This window comes from Brienomyrus brachyistius, unplaced genomic scaffold, assembly GCF_023856365.1.
Source record: "Brienomyrus brachyistius isolate T26 unplaced genomic scaffold, BBRACH_0.4 scaffold27, whole genome shotgun sequence".
NCBI lineage: Eukaryota > Metazoa > Chordata > Actinopteri > Osteoglossiformes > Mormyridae > Brienomyrus > Brienomyrus brachyistius.
Genome location: NW_026042306.1, coordinates 6502185 through 6519376, shown reverse-complemented (window position 1 = coordinate 6519376; position 17192 = coordinate 6502185). Strand labels below are relative to the sequence as shown.

Here is a 17192-nt window from a genome sequence, read left to right as displayed (position 1 = left end):
GATGAGCAATTCCTAACATTAAGGATACAGCAGTAAGTGCAAATTTTTATTTCTTTAGCTGAAGCCATTTACTTTGAAAGTCTCAGATGTGTCAGCTAACACTTGTTTAATGTAAGACATCTGAGTGTTTTGTTTTCCATTATTTGTTACACTCTCCTCCTAGGTGTAATACCTGGAAGCCTTGGTTGTACACTTATGGGACATGGAAATGGAGGTTCAGTCTTTAGCTACAGTAATAAGGACTTCACTCAATGAGCATTCTATTGTTATATACACAAGTCAATGAGAACATAGTATAACTATACTCACCTTGGCCAATAGGACTGAAATGTGGGCCTCTCGGGTGGCAGGCTCGTGCTCGATCCACCGGAGGATGGCCTCAAACACCACATCCTCTTCTCTGACATTAAGCTCATCCTGCTCGATGATGTCAGAAAGTTGTTCAAGACTTAGTTCTGGGAACTCATTTGAGCTGATGGCAACCTCCTTGAAGTTTTTCAAGATTAAGTTGAATGCAGACTGGTGCAGCTCGTTTACGCAGTAGACATCGGCGATTTTAAGAAGGCCAATGCAGTTGTTGAGGCAGAGCTGCTCATGCAGGAAATCACAGCAGCGCTGCACGATGCCCAAGACACTGAGATAATCAGCAGCTACCAGGAGGTTCTCCACATTCTCAGCTGTGATGACCACAGAGTATGTGTAGGCATACTCTATGACCTGCCTCAGTGTTTCTGGGGAAATGCCTGGGAGTTGGTACTCCCGCTTTCCTGAATCATTCCAGTCACTGGCGACCAGAGCCCTGAAACACAATCCAGAAGTGACTCATCTAATAAATATCGGTTTTGCAGGCAAAGTTAAATAAGGGGTTTTCTAAATCTTCTGAACCAGGGACCCCCAAATGGAAATTAAGCAGAGATAAGGACCCCCTGCTACAGATGATCTCATAGGCATTTAAGAACTAGGGGCCTGGGGCTTTAATTCTTATTTTTCCAACAGTAGCTCCCCCTTATCACTTATCAGAAATATTTCATGATCAGCACTGACCTACATTAATATAATTTAATATAATGTATATTAATATAAACTTTCTGTCATCCTAGAGCCTTATTGCCAAGGAGAAGTCATTGCTAACGAGAGATAAAAACTGACTCCTTGCTGTTTTCGCATCTTCATATATGGGTCACAGCTACTTACTGGAAGTAGGAGCTACAGCCACACAGAATTACTCTATGGGCGTTGAATTGAACACCGTCGGTGATGAGGACCACGTCACAAAGCTGTCCTGCCAGCCGAAGCTTGTTAAACACTTCGAACGCCGGGGACATCAGTACTCGCTCCATGTCGTGTGCCATCATAATTCAAAAATGTGGATATCTCGTCTCTCTCTCCTTTTTATATCACTCGAAATGACGTGTACATACGTTCTAAGACGCAAAAACCGCACTTTGCATCACAGTTTCCTAAGATACCATAATGTTTATTTTTAAATCTATATTTGAGACTCGAAATGGATTGGGGGCCGGGGGGGGGGGGTGGGTATATTCTACGCACAATCAGCTGTACAAGAAGAACAAGTGAAATGTTTTTAACATCACTTTTGGAAAATGTATACCGTGCTTATCTTAGAATTTAAGTTTTGTACTATGTAAGAATAGTCAAATCACGAATTCCCGAAATAAAATAAATAAATAAATAAATGTTTTCATATTTTTTCTCCTCCGCTACGTTTCTAAAAATGAAAAACAAAAAAGGTCCTTTACATGTCTGTCAGGAACGAGGTTTAAGTTCGCATCTTATTCCCTAGTTTCCACTTTAGACATAAGTCATTGAGCAACAAATGTCCACAGGACATTATTTTATGGGCTAAATCTGGTCGGCCCGTTGTGGCAATTATTTGGAACAAGAATAGTCCTTGAAAATTGGGCTGGGCGGTCCGTCTGTTTTGGTCAACATTTAGCACAAGGCGGACGTATTTATCGGACCGCATATATCCCCAATACGGTCATGAAAACAAATTGCAGCAAGTGTGGAATTATCACAATGATTATTGTGCTGTGTACACTTCACCCAAATCCTGAACGCTATTGAATATAATCGATTATGTATTATAGAGCAGTTATGTTAATCAAGGTACAGTGTGCAATATCACTCCATGAGCTATTGACCATTTTCCTGTTTTATGATCTTTTCTTGAGAAATCGTTTTTTATTTTATTTTTTGTAATTCCTCACTTCTGCCGACTAACTCCTCCACGTTTAATATATTTTCGTGCAGGTTTTTAAGTTTGTTTTCCTGCAGCTTCACGGCACCCATCGTTCTTGCGCACCCACACAGATGGACGAGTTAAGCTAGAAGTGGATGGGAGTAGTGGCAGGACAGATATTCCGAGGGCGCCCATTAAACGATGTAAGTAATTATTATTTATCGTTAGAATTCTCACTTAACACAGAATGTTGTCTTTGGCTGAAGTTTAAACAGTCGAGCTGAATTGTGGGAAGATAAGCTGAAGCTGTTCGCGTCCGCAGCTAATGCTCGCGCCATGACTAGCTAGCACATAGTGAAATGGTGAATGGATTTGGCGACATTTTCCGTTTGAATCGAGTACAGAGACGTAGGTGTTGTTTTGTTTGTGGCCCTGCTTTTACAATGCACGTGTAGCAAAGTGAAGTTGGGATCTGCTTGCGTCTTTTGCAGCTAACATCACACTCGATATAGCCGCAGTTTATTGTGGAATCGCCATTTTGGGTGTACACAACGCAAGAGCGCACGAGTGTTTATATAAAACAATTCCACTCTGGCTGAGTTTTCTTCTTCTTATTATTTTTCATGCTATACTATATACAAACTTTTTACTTGTACATCTTAGGATATAGTTCATTGTGACAATATAAATGGTAGGAGAGAACTACAACAGCAACGACTGTGGGTTGGGGCTGGGTAGGGGATAACGTTTTCATAGTTGGGATTAGGGTTTTGCCCATAGACATGAATGCAGAGTCCCCATAAAGACATCTAGCACATCTTCTTCTTTGTGTTCTGGAATTGCTTCTTGTAGGTTAAGTTAGAATGGTTTTCACTGTTCTTTGGTCTGGAGAACTGGCTGATTAATCACAGTTGAGTTTTGTGGGCAATCAACCATATGAATATGTACATATATGTGTGTGTGTGTGTGTACAGTAGTGTGCAAAAAATCATAAGCAGTCAAAAGAAATTGTGTGATTGTTAGGGTCTGTAGCAGCTAATCACTGCTGTTAATAGCAGCTACTATAAACTACTGTTAATATAACTGCTAATAACAATTTTCCGGTTTATTTTTTTTGTGTAATAAAGCCTATAATGTAATAATGTGATACGTTTTTGATTCAAATATGTTAGTATGATATTGGTAAGTTATTACTGTATCAGCCTTTATTATATTAAGGGGGAAAATTAGCACATTATTGGCAGTTATTACATTAACGGTAGACATCATATTATATATGTCTAATGCAGGGGCGCTGCTAAGGATTTTGGGTCCCATGAAAGGAATCTTGACAGGGCCCCCCACACAGTTTATTGGGGGCTTCTCTGGGCCCCCTCTCAGTCATGGGCCCCGAGAATCGTCATCGTTTACCCCCCCTTTACAGCGCCCCTGGTCTAATGCACGAAGCATTAACGTTAGATATGCTTGTACCACAACTTATTAGGCAAGAGAGAAGTTCTATTGCCCATTTTCATTGCAAACCAGCTTAACATTTACAGGATAATTAATTGCAAGTTCCGATGTAGGCTGCCATTCACACACACAACTGGAAATAATAAAATGCCTGGACAGAGCAGATACAGCCATTGTAGCCTTCGCTCCTGTCTGCTGCTGTATGCAAATCTCACTGAACCATTAAAGCTGGAGCAGAAGTGATGTCTCCGACTAATTGCTGGTTGTTAGAGAAGTACTCAGAATAATGAGAAATAAAGTAAGAATTGTGAGGGAAAAAAAATCAGAATTTCGACTTAATAAGTCAGAATTCTGAGATAAATGTGTGTTTTTTTTTCTACTCCAGATGGCAGAAAACTCTAAAATCAACAAAGCTCAAGAGTCATAATTCAGAATTTGTTCATTTAGATCAGAAACAGCTCTATGGGATGCTTTCGTCTAATCAGACTGTACCACATGGTTCATATGTAACACTTTTCTGGAGACCGCAACAAATGGGGGATTCTGAAACTGCCCGTTTGTTTGGAAAATTCCAGTCACCCTGAGTGAAAAAGGGTAGAACCCTCCCTCCTGTCCCACTGGCCTATGATTGCCTGATAGCAGGAAGAGACGGTCTATAGGGGAAAGTAACCTTCAGTTTAACTCACAGAAAGACAATAAATAGTAGCACTTAACAAATGAGAGAATATTAATTGACTAGGACAAACTGAGATGAGCAACAGGAAATATAACTGTAAGCTGATAAGAGAAAAAGAAGGGGAAAATGGAGGGAAATTTGCTGCTTCTGATTGGATGCAAGCATGCAGGTCAGCTGATCCACCTGAATGTTTCCAACTCAGCAATCGGTGATGAAGGGTCAGTAGATTGGCTAAGTGCTGGAACCAGAAGCAGAAGCTGGCTTTCATGCTCTGGAGGGTGCTGTGGCATGAAACCTTAAGCAGTTCTTTACGCATATGATGCTCCTTTAGGGGGTGCCATAGACATTCGGTCTGCATATATATTATGTTTTATCAGTGTTTCTTGTGGACACTCAGACAGTCCATGTTTTTGCTCTCTCCCAGCAACAGCTGTCTGGCAAGGAGCAAAAACGTGGATGGACTGGGGGTTCCTGTGGATCAGGTTGAAAAACATTGTTCTGTATTGTTTTTGTTAAATGACTGATATTCAGAATTTATTTTTGGGGCTTTGGCTGCATCCTGGTTATAATGTTTAATTGAGATATGAATTAATATGGAGAACACCACACACACGGCACAAATTCTATGAAGATACTACTCATAAAATTAATGTGATAACACATGTGATAAAAATACAAATATAAGGGCTTTATTTGTATGAATAAAGCATTTCACATATCTAACACATGTGTCCCCAACAACCGTAGCCAGATATTAAATCTGTTCTAGAAGAGCACACTCATTGCTTGCTGTAAAAGCATGCAGGAGGTCCCAGCTGAGCTCTGCTATAGTTGTGCTCTGTGTATTATTCATTTGGCAGATGCTCTAAGACAGAGAAATGGTTGGAGAGAACAAGGCAATTAACAAATGCATGCAAACAAGTGGCATGTTACACAACAGGAGCAAACCATTACAGCATCCGATAACAAAGGAAAGCAGTTGTCTTGCCATAATTGCATTTTGATAGCTGTTCTAGTGCCTTAACCTCTATGCTCTGACTCCACTGTAAGGTCTAAGTTCTGTTCCCTCAGTCCATTATTCAAGAGGCATTTTCCTTATTTTGGTGAATGTTTCTGATTCTTGTTAGTGTCCACTGTTTCTGTTGATTAAGTCCAGTGATGCTAGCCACACCGGCAGATGCGTAACCTGGTTACCCACCAGGCAGGCAGATGGGGGCAGGTGGGCGAGGTGCAGCGTACTGTACGATGCAGGGGGGCACTGTGCAGCAGCTGAAGTTCCTCTTGGGCGTAATCATGTCCTGCGTACGGAACCAGCTGCCTTTCTCTGCATTGTAGCATTCCACCTTTGCAGTGACTTTGAACCCACCGGAGCCTCCCATTGCAAACAGCAAGCCGTCCACCACTGCGATGCCGAAATAGCTCCTTTGTTGTTTCATGCTAGACGCAGCGTGCCACTGGTTAATTGCAGGGTCATAAACCTCCATACTCCGCACTGGATGAGCCCCGTTGGTACCGCCCACCTGGGAGACACCAATGGTAAGTGATCACTCGGGTACCAAACGGATAAGTAAATATCAGCTTTCTCGAAGTCAGGAACTCTTAAGGAATTATCGCCCTATAATAGCAGGCTGCACAGAACCTCCCATTGTCTATATAGGACACAAGCTTATAACTAATTTGTGTTCAACATACATGTCAACGTAACTGCAGTGAAAAAAGTGGATTTGGCCAACAGAAAACATGTACAATTCAGTGAAATACTTATGTTCATATGTTTTGCTTTTATTATTATTTTTATTAGTACTAAAAATAATACTTGTATTCAGACACTGAAAAAAACAACAAACAGAGCAATTGTGTCTGGAACTACAGAATATAACTATAATAAAAAATCTAAGCTTTACTAAGTTTTACTAAGCGTATTTGTTTAAAACCCAGATATGCAGGGAGCATATGTGTATTGAGATGGGCCTTCCCAGCAGGTCATTTCATCCACTGAATTCTTTTGTTTGATTTAAGCGCATTACAATCTGTGACACAGCAGCAGTGACAAAAAATGAGTCTCAGATAAATCTTGAGATTTGACTCCTTTGTTTCAGAGTACAAGAAAGGAATCACTCACCGCATAGATGTTTCCCTGATATGCCGCTACTCCAAGGCCACGTCGGCGAGTGCGCATGGGAGCGATCAAGGTCCAATCGCCCGTGAGTGGATCATAGCACTCCGCAGTGGAAGTGGTCTGAGCTTCATTGTTACCCCCACAAATGTATATCTAGGAAAGATGGTTCACAAGTGATGTGTGTTGAGAGGTCACGTGACGCTCGTCGCTAATGGCTGCCTAACTCTGCTCGTCCGCGCGTCCCATCCACCTATTTGCCCTTTAGTCAGTCCCCTTGCCACTTACCCGTTCGCAATTCTATACGAATTCGGCGCTCATTCTTTTATTTTTCCTGATGGCTGCTAATCAGCGCAGACCTCGCCCAGTTCTTCCCAGTCCGGAGAAGAAAGTTCCCCGCTCTGATGGCGGCGCTTCTGAAGAGGCCCTTTCCCCTCTCCTGGCACCTTTTCTTGAGGAAATGAAGAACTTCGTTTCCGAACAGGTGAACTCCTTAAATGGCACGCTCCAGCAACACCATTCGGAGCTCCGCGCTGACCTGAACTCGCTGAGGGCGGACTTTAAATCTATACAAAAAGAAGTCGCCTCTGTGAAGTCTGTGACCGATCGACACTCCAGGGAGCTGGCTGATTTTAATAAGGGCCTACTTTCCCTGGATGTTAAAATCACTGAGATTGAGGACCGCAGCCGTCGCCTTAATCTTAAAGTAGTTGGGATTAAACTAGGGCGCGAAGGGGGCGATATGCGGTCTTTTCTTAACAGCCTCTGGCCAGCTATTTTCCCCCATCTCCCTAATTTCCAGCCAGCCATTGACCATGCCCACAGGCTGCATGGCCGGTCCGATACCTCTTCTCGTCCGCCTCCCATCCTCATGCACTTCATGGACTTCCGTGACCGGCAGGCTGTGGTACGTGAAGCCCGCAAAGTCCAGGACCTCAGTTTTGAAGGTGGGAGAATTTTCTTCTTTCAAGACTTTAGCGCCAAGACGGCTGCAGCCAGGAAGGCGATGAACGCACCGATCCGGAGAGCGAAGGAGTTGGGTCTTTCTCCTTTCCTGATTTTCCCTGCGCGCCTGAAGCTGTCTTTTGGAAGCCAGCAGGTCATGTCCGCTACTCCGGAGGACGTGAATACCGCCATGGATCATTTTCAGTCTCTTGGGACTCTTCCCGTATAATTATTTCGCTCCCCTTTGGGTTTGCCGTTTTCTTTTTTATATATTATTATTATTCATTTATTTTTACATTTATTTTAATTTTTCTGCGATCGCTGTGGGTCCTGTATATTGTTTTGTTATGGGATGTTTTTGTTTTTGTTTTACTCTGCACTTTTCGCCTGCTTCTATTAGTTTATTAATTGGATGTCTGCTTTAGTGCTATTGCCTGACTACTCCCATTTGCCGTTTTTCCTGTTCTGTACACGGGGCAGCAGCAGTGGCACGGGGTCTGTTTTATTTGTGTCTCTGTTACTCAGAATGGGCTGGGGGACGTGTGCGCGGAGTTAGTCTGTTTTGCGGCTTAGCTTCGGGCGCCACGTGCGCGCAGTTTCTGACTTCGGTCGGAGGGGGCGGGAGGGTGGTTGTTCTGGACCTGGCCGCAGTCCCGATTAGTTTTTTAATGTCTTCTATGTTACTGCTGCGTTGCTTGTCCGGAGCATGGGTCTGGGGGATTTTTGTGTCTGCTTGGGGGGGTGGGAAGGGGATTTTCCCTGAGACTTACTTCTTGAAGTCACGGTTCATCGACCGGCACATTCAGCTTCTGGTTCATGTCTGGCATATTGAGATTTTGTTAACTTGTTTTTTTTTCCTTGTTTACATCTTACTGTCTGTTTTGTTTTGATCATGGCCAATATAAATATAGCTTCCTGGAATGTTAGGGCTCTGAATACTCCCAAAAAACGGTCCAGTGTGACAGATTTTTTGAAGAGGCAGCACGTCGACCTTGCCTTTTTAATTGAGACCCACCTTCTCCAGCGAGATGCACTGCGGGCGGCCTCCAGGTTCTACAGGGTTATCTCCACTTCATCAGCTTCCTCACGTAGATGTGGAGTAGCCATATTGGTCAAGCGGTCCCTTCAGATTCATATTCTTAACTCTGGGGGGGATGCTGACGGCAGGTACTGTTACGCCCTCTCTGACCTGGGGGGTAGGAAGGTCTGCTTTGTTGCCGCATACGCTCCCACTCCCCCACGCGCCTCATTCTTTCGGGATCTTTCTGACCACCTTCTTAAATTTCAGGAATTTGACCTTGTTATTGGAACTGATGCTAACGCTGTCCACAACCCTGTCCTTGATAAATCTCCCTCTCTCGTGGGTAGCCGGGTGCCTCCCTCCACACGTTCCCTGTGTAAATTCGTGGAAGACTTGAATTTGGTCGATTCATTCCGCCTAATTAACCCCTCCGCCAGAGAATTTTCCTTCTTCTCACCTCGCTTCAAATCCCAGTCTCGCATAGACTATATCTTTGTTTCTCGCTCTCTTGCCTCTGCTGTTTCTAATGCTTCTCTGATTTCTTCCTCTTTGTCTGACCACAAGTGTGCTCTCCTCCACTTAGCTGTACCTACTCTTTCTCCTCGGGCCCCAAGATGGAGGCTCAACACTTCTTTGCTTCAAAACTCTAAATATATAGCCTATCTGACTCCTAGACTTGAAGAATTTATTTCAATTAATACAGGCTCAACTGATGACCCAGTCTACTGCTGGATGGCAATAAAGGGCTTTCTCCGCGATGCCACAGTTGCTTTTGCCAGTGGCCTGGATCGCGAACGTCACCGGAAGATCTGTGATCTCGAAAGGCGGCTAGCTCACTTAGAGAGTGCTCGTCCTGTAGTGGTTGATCCGGATCATGAGACCCTCATTTTAAACACCAGGGCGGAGCTAAATGTCCTTCTGTCACACCGCGCTGAGTTTATGGTTCATCGCACTAGGTCACGATATTATGTCTCAGGTGCTAGGCCCAGTAAGTTGTTGGCTCTCAGGCTCCGGCAATGTGACTCTTTCTCCTCAATTTCTTCTGTTAGAACCAAGGACGGAGCTCTCACCACTGACCCACAGGAAATTAACAGTAGCTTTTTTCAATTTTACTCAGATCTATTCTCCCCTCCCACTGTCTTTCCACCCTCTGACCCTGATTCGTTTCTTGACTCTGTACCACTTCCTTGTCTCTCAGGCCCAGAAGCCTCTATGCTCGAGGCTCCCCTTTCAATGTCAGAACTTAAAGAGGCTCTGGACTCCATGAGCCCTGGGAAGTCTCCAGGGCCCGATGGCCTCCCTCCGGAACTCCTTTCTGCCTTCTGGAAGCAGCTCTCTATTCCGCTCTTCCACATGCTGAATTCTGCCATTTCTGCCTCCCATCTCCATCCTTCTCTTAATCAGTCCTTGATGACTTTGTTGCTCAAACAAGGTAAGGACCCTACAGATTGCTCCAGCTATCGCCCGTTGTCCCTTATGAATTCAGACATCAAACTGCTTGCCAAGGTGCTTGCCCGTCGACTGCAGGCGGTGATTTCCAAATTGATTCACCCAGACCAAACTGGTTTTATTAAATCCCGTCACGCGGCCGACAACATCCGTCGCCTCCTCCATGTACTTCACACTGCTCCTTCCTTTCCCTTCCCTGCCACCCTTCTCTCTTTAGACGCAGAGAAGGCTTTCGATAGGATGAATTGGTCTTTTTTGTGGAGGGTCCTGCATAGAATGGGTTTTGGCTCTTATTTTACCAACCTAGTCCAGACCCTTTACTCCTCCCCCTCTTCTGTCCTTTTGACTAATGCCAACATTTCTCCTCCTTTTCGGCTTCTTCAGGGGGCCAGGCAGGGCTGTCCCCTCTCCCCCCTACTCTTTAATCTGTCGTTGGAGCCTCTGGCTGCCGCTCTCCCTCACTCAGATGTTATTTCCCCCATCCTAGTGAAAGGTGTCCCTCAGACAGTTTCTTTATATGCTGATGATCTGCTTCTTTACCTCGGCAATGCTCCTGTGGATCTCCCTCATGTCCTTAGCCTGTTTCAGTCATACGAATCCCTGTCTGGCTATAGGATTAACTGGGCAAAATCCTCTCTCCTTCCGTTGAATCCTGCCTGCCGCTCCTCTTCACTTCCTCCTTCTATTCCTCAGGCAGGGTCTTTCAGATACCTGGGGTTGGACATTTACCCATCAGTTTCAGAGCTCACAGCTGCTGGCTTCCGCCGCACTCTCGAGGGCATTAAAGCCTCGATCTCCTCGTGGTCTTCTCTTCCCCTCTCATTTCGGGCTAGGCTGGCTGTTATTAAGATGAACGTGCTCCCTAGAATTAATTTTATGAGTTCCATGCTTCCCCTCTCCCCTCCACCTGGGTACTGGGCCTCAGTTAAGTCTACTATTTCTACTTTTCTTTGGGATGGCAAGAGACCCTCCGTCAGACACTCTACCCTAATCCGTGACCGGTTGGATGGAGGCGTCTCTCTACCGGACTTCGAAATTTACCACCTTGCTTTTACTCTAAGGCCAGTTTGGAGCTGGATCAGTCCTCCCCAGCATCCCCCTGCCTGGCTTCCTATCGAAGCAGAATATGTTCTCCCCCATCGTCTAGCCTCGCTCCCTTTCCTCCCTGTTAAATTCAAATCCATCTCTGCCTCAGTCGGTCCGATTATCTGTCAGGCCCTTCGCACATGGAGAAGGGTTGAGAAATTGTTGGGCCCCTTCCCAAAATGGCACCCCAGTGTTCCGTTGCTCCATAATCCTGTCCTGAACATTGGAGGCCGCCCCATCTCTTCCTCGCCGTGGTCTCAGTCAGGTATCTCCACCCTGGGTGATATTTTTGATAGCTCGGGTCTCAAATTGTTCCAGTCTCTTAAGGTCACATTTAATCTTCCCTCTTCTTCATATTTTTTCTACCTCCAGCTGAGGTCCATGCTTAGGGCCTGTAATATCTCCTTTTCCTCACCTCTTCCGTTTCACCCGCTGTGCAGATTTGCTCTGTCCCTTTCTCCTGTTTCTAAGCCCGTGTCCAGTCTCTATTCCCTCCTCCGCAAATCCTCTCATAAACCTCTCCCCATAATTGCTGTCTGGCAGGGGGAGCTCTCTCCCACCCCCGTCTTATCTTGGAGTGTTATTTTTCATAATATTAAAAATTGTTCTAAAAATCCCAATCACCAGCAAACACAATTTAAGTTTGTTCACAGATTATACCCCACTCCCAGGAAACGCCATCTCATGGGCTTAGAGCCTGACCCCTTGTGTCATCTTTGTCCCCTCCAGGTCCCTGGTACCTTTCTCCATATGTTCTGGGACTGTCCTCCAGTGGCTGCTCTTTGGGATTACGTGGCCAGATCTCTCTCTTCAGTTCTTTCCTCTCCCATCCCCCTGTCTCCCATGGTCCTTCTTCTCCTGGACTTCTCTTCTCTCTCTCTCTCTCGCTTCCAGCAGAGGCTTCTGATGTCTGCCTCCTTAGCGGCCAAGTTGTTATTAGCCTCTCGTTGGAAGTCTCCTGATCGTGCCATTCCTTCTGTCTGGAAGTCCACCTTTCTTGATCTGCTTCTGCTGGAACTCTCTGCAGCCCGGATTAACAACTCGTCTGGTTCTACAATCCAGAGCTGGGTCCATGACGTGCAGCTGGTCAAAGATTGGTTGCAGGTCATGTCCTGAGGCCATATTCCTTGTTTTTTGTTTTGATTTTTACTTTCCTAATTCTAACATTTTTCAGTGGTATAAGTGTGTTATTTCTTTTATCCTCAATTTTTATCTGTGCTCTCCGTGGCTGAGTGTGCCGGTGACCTTTATTGGTTTTTTGTTTCTTTATATTTGAACTGCTGTCTCAGGGTGTATTGGGGGTGGGGTGGGGGTGGAGTATGTTCTGTTTTGTTCCATTTTGTTCTTTGTTATAAAACTCTCTAATAAAAATTTGGTCACAAAAAAAAAAAAAATTATTATGAAGCCATTTCAAGCAATGAGTAGGGATTCTATTTAGCTCATTCAAGCTGTAGTTCAATGAAAAAGATCATTAGGTATCTCACATTCACTGTGTTCGCTGCAAAGGTGGTTAGTGTGCAGTAATGTAGGACAATGACCAGTGTTGACTGGTGCTATTGTGGTACACATGTGCATTACGTAACGTTCAGTTCACTCTGCAAGTACAAGTTAATAAAGTAATATACCTGTATTATTTGACAAAGTTGGAACCTAAATTCCAAAGTAGATGGTCAACATGGGAAAAATGTTGTATGTTGTGATCATTGTTTTTTTACTTGTGCCTTTGTTCTTAGTTAGCCTTACTTGATCTAGTCTTGTTGTCATGTTCTGTAGTCATGTTATCTACCCTTGTTTCTAGTCTGCTCAGGCCCCTGTGATTCCTGTGCTGTGGTTGCTGCACTGCCCTCCGTGGTTCCTGTGCTGGTGGCTTTTGTGATGAAATATTCACTCTGGCTCTGTATCAGAAATGTTAAACGCCAGAGGTCACCCACAGCTGGACTATTTTTATTGATTAACCTATGTGTCACCATACAGGTGTGTAGTTTAGAAGTGTGTTGTGTGTAGTTCTATTTATATATTTTTCTATTTATCTCTCAGTAAATATTGCAAGAAGCTGAGGTCCACTTGTCCTCTGTTGTGAGCACTGTCGGCCATCGTCTCCCTGCAGTATTCATCATGTAACTTTACACAGCTAATGTGCTAAAATTCACTCACCTCCCTGTAGGAATCCAGCTGACACTGGAGGTCACTACAGAACAACAAGGTTAAACCCGGTCAAGCTTAATGATTTTAAAAATAATTACAGTGATTTTGTGTGTCTTGTTTCTGTCTGGGCTTATGAAGCAGTGTACTTTTAGTAAACTGCAGTTTAATATTCATAAAACACAGATTAACTTATTACAAAATCACAGCAACTGTAAATGGACTGAATGTTTAATTATTCTGGTCACTGTTTAACTGTCCAACAAGCTGCAGCATTGCATATGTAGGTATTGGAGTGTATGTGATGTTTTGCTTAGGTCAGACTAAGGGTACAATCAGGCCTGTTGGTCAGAAGGCCTCAGCACTGACTAGGCCCAGGCTGAGATCTGTGGGGTCCGGCAGTGTCACAAGGTAGCTCATCTCCACAGGGAAGCCCTGTTTGCTCAGCAGCAGAACAAACAAGCCGTCTATCACAGGACTGACATTAATAATTGATGAGTGTTAATGGCAGCACAGGGGAGAGGTGTGGAGGCAGGACCAGCTCAGGCTCCCACATGATGGAGGTCCTTCCCCAGAGCAGGGAGCACGTTCAGCCTCTGTAATCATCACGCACTCGACAGCTCAGCAGGGAAATTCTGTTGTCAATCGGAGGCATGTTAATAATTGGTATTAGTAATCGTCTTGTGATAATCCATCTATCTTCCAACTGCTAAGTGAGGACAGGGTTGTGGGGTGGGGTGGGCGCAAGGTAGGTGGTCTTAGAGGAATGTTTTATGAGGAGAGGTTAGCTGAGCTGAATCTGTTTAGCCTCGAGCAAAGGAGACTAAGGGGGGATATGATCCAGGTATATAAGATTCTAACAGGTCTGGATGCTATTCAGTCAAATAGCTATTTCAATATCAGTTTAAATGCTAGAACTCCTGGCCATAAGTGGAAATTAGCGGGAGAACATTTTAAAACGAATTTGAGGAAGCACTTCCTTACACAGCATGTAGTTAATGAAGTAGTTAATGAAGAGTATGGAATAGTCTTCCTGCTAGTGTAATGCAAGCTAAAACCCTGGGTTCCTTTAAATCAGAGCTAGATAAGATTTTAACAACTCTGAGCTATTAACTAAGTTCTCCCCAAACGAGCTTGATGGGCTGAATGGCCTCCTCTCATTTGTAAATTTCTTATATTCTTATATATGGAAAGACACAGCCAGTACATAATATACCAATCGATAAAACAACATTGGCTAACTAACCTGGGAGCCCCCTCCCCCTGCCGGTAGTTACAGTATGTTTGTGGTTCACCATTTCGTATTATTGGAAGAAAGTTTTTCTATTGCCACTAAATACTGTCTTAGCAAACACCAGTTACAGTTGGGGAAATGAGACCCTGACAACTCAGACATCAGCGTATTGTTTGTTGTTATTTTTTTTGCCTTCAAAATGCACATAATCAAGCATGACAGCAAGCAAGTAAACACAAACAATTACACAGATACAGACAACAGGAAAGGCGCATTAGATTTGGAAAATATGACAAAGACATGGTACAGGGCTGTGCTGTTTTTGTAGGGAAAAAATTACGTAGTGATTAATTACTGGATCTAAAGACATGGGAAGAAGAAAACAAACACACTCAAGGAGAAACACAGGAAACAAAGACCTGGCAAAGTTAATCACGATCAGAGACCTATCCCACTACTCTGCCCCCCGCCCTGAGAGATTTCGCCTTGCCTACTCCCCACATCACTGGAAATATAATTTTATAATGATAAATTCATATAAATCACTTTAAAATGTCTTTATGACTTTTTCCTTACATTTTGAAATATCTTGATATACTATGTTAATGTTTTGTGCGGGGCGGCATGGTGGTGCAGTGGTTAGCACTGTCGCCTCACACCTCTGGGACCCGGGTTCGAGTCTCCGCCTGGGTCACATGTGTGCGGAGTTTGCATGTTCTCCCTGTGTCGTCGTGGGGTTTCCTCCGGGTACTCCGGTTTCCCCCCACAGTCCAAAAACATGCTGAGGCTAATTGGAGTTGCTGAATTGCCCGTAGGTGTGCATGTGTGAGTGAATGGTGTGTGAGTGTGCCCTGCGATGGGCTGGCCCCCCATCCTGGGTTGTTCCCTGCCTTGTGCCCATTGATTCCGGGATAGGCTCCGGACCCCCCGCGACCCAATGGGATAAGCGGTTTGGAAAATGGATGGATGGATGGATGTTTTGTGCTTGGTTTGATCCTGCAGCGGAGGTAGCAGAGGAAGAGGGGGCGAACTCCTTCGTCTCTTCGTCTAGATGAGGGGGTTCAGGCAGCGGGGCAGGAGGACAAGGAGAAAGACGTTCAGGTAGCGCAGGTGGATAAAGGAAGCTAAGGTGACTGTGGACAGGGCTCTCTCAATGCTGCTATATAGGAAGGAGGTGAGGCAGAGGCCCAACTGGACCAGGTGAAGGAGAACCGTCCTGCTGGCCTTTTTGGCCTTGATGGACCGGGCTGCGATCATGATGCCTGTGTAGTTGCCGATGACGATGATCCCCACGGCAACAAAAAAGACACCGTTGAAGCTCTGGAACACATCAAACTGCCACTTGGCCAGAAAGTAGCTGTAGCTGCTAAAAAAATGATATCAATCACATAGTTCACAGAGCCCAGGAACCAGACCACTGCAATGGCAATATTGGTTTTCCTGGGGGTGGCGATGTCAGTGTGTCGGAGTGGGAAACAAATGGCCACATAGCGTTCCAGACACATGACAGCCAACGTCAGGGGGGAGATGCGGAAAGTTGTCCCGCTTACAAGGACGATCATGGAGCAGAGCACCTTGATGAGGTTGATGTTAGCCATGCTACACGAGTAGAGCAATGTGGTGAATCCCAGATGGATGGAGTCACTGAGGAGCATTTGGCTGAATAGAAGATAGCGGGAAGTCTCACGGAAGCTGGGTTTACTCCACATGGCAACGAACATGATGAGGTTCAGGGAGATGAAGAATAGGGCAGTGGACAGCACGAGAGATGATTTTATTGTTGTCATGAAGTCTATTGTCCCTGTCATGGACTGGTAGTACAGGAAGTTGAGCTCCAGAGAGGAACCATTCTGGTCAGCCATTGGTTAACTCTGAAATGAAAAGAGCTGAAATGTACATTAAATGTACATTAAAACACAAATTGTTGTCAGTCAGCAAAACCAACATATATTTCTCCCAAGAGGGCCCCTATTTAAATGAAATGAAAGAGAGACACAATAAAAGATATATTTGTTTCTTTACCTGCCTCTGTTGAGCACTTGACTCAAACACTTCTGGAGTAGCATGTGCTCTAGTTTATAAAGAATCCAATGACACATGACATCACATGCACTCTGTAGGTGTGTCCAGCATAGTAGACCCCTGGGGTGAGGTGTGATGGGCATGCATATCTCTGTTGGGAATGTTACTATTAGTAGATTAAAAAGCCATTTCAAGTAAGGATGAAGGGTTTTATATAGGGCAAACTCCCTTTTTTGTGTTATATCTGTATATTGTCATGCCCGGCTCGTCCCCTCCTCGTGTGTGCCACGCCCCCTGCTTACCCACGTGTGCTTCCCTGATCGTCTCCATCTGTGTCTGCTTATTTTGATTAGTCACGTCCTATTTAAGTCCTGGTCTTACCTGTTCCCCTTGTCCGTCATTGTGGCATGGTGATGTGCTTTCCTGTCTGGTGTTCCCTGGTCCCTGATCTCTGGATTAAACTCGTTGTTTGCCCTGACTTTCGCCTGTCTCGCCTGCTCCTTGCACGCCTGCCCACACAATCGCCGCTCAGCATGACCCGCGATCGTGACATATATCTTTATATATCTTATATCTTTTTTGTCTTGTATTATCTGTAGTTTAAAGAAGACGATTTCTCACATTCACTGTCATTGTTATTTACTAAAAAGAAAGATGAAGCAGTATAGGGAATTATTCAGTGATTGTAAGGGAATATTGCATGTGTTACATCATGTTTGTTTTTTGTTTCTTTTATTTTTTTGATGCAGTCCTCACCTTGAGTCACTCTATCGTTACTGTTACTGACTCTACCTTATTAATTCTATGCAAACGTTCCACTGCCATCTGTGATACAGCGCAGTGGTA

The 17192-nt window shown here is 44.6% G+C and overlaps 4 protein-coding genes across 8 annotated transcripts in view; 1 reads left to right on the top strand and 3 right to left on the bottom strand.

Annotated features, from left to right (window-relative positions):
- LOC125721017 (kelch-like protein 10) overlaps window positions 1-17192 on the bottom strand; it is a 106846-nt gene that overhangs the window by 39168 nt on the left and 50486 nt on the right. The window lies entirely within an intron of this gene.
- Window positions 1-17192, top strand: part of LOC125721025 (odorant receptor 131-2-like) — a 69527-nt gene that overhangs the window by 11452 nt on the left and 40883 nt on the right. The gene's annotated exons all lie outside the window — the stretch shown is intronic.
- LOC125721023 (odorant receptor 131-2-like) overlaps window positions 1-17192 on the bottom strand; it is a 74130-nt gene that overhangs the window by 22500 nt on the left and 34438 nt on the right. Inside the window, exon 1 of one of the 2 annotated variants that reach the window (XM_048996944.1) lies at window positions 16347-16374. The exons of the other annotated variant lie outside the window; for it this stretch is intronic. The gene's annotated coding sequence lies outside the window, so the exon portion shown is untranslated. Of the gene's footprint in view, window positions 1-16346; window positions 16375-17192 lie in introns of those variants that run through there. 2 annotated transcript variants of the gene reach the window in all.
- Window positions 1-17192, bottom strand: part of LOC125721022 (odorant receptor 131-2-like) — a 69112-nt gene that overhangs the window by 26039 nt on the left and 25881 nt on the right. The window lies entirely within an intron of this gene.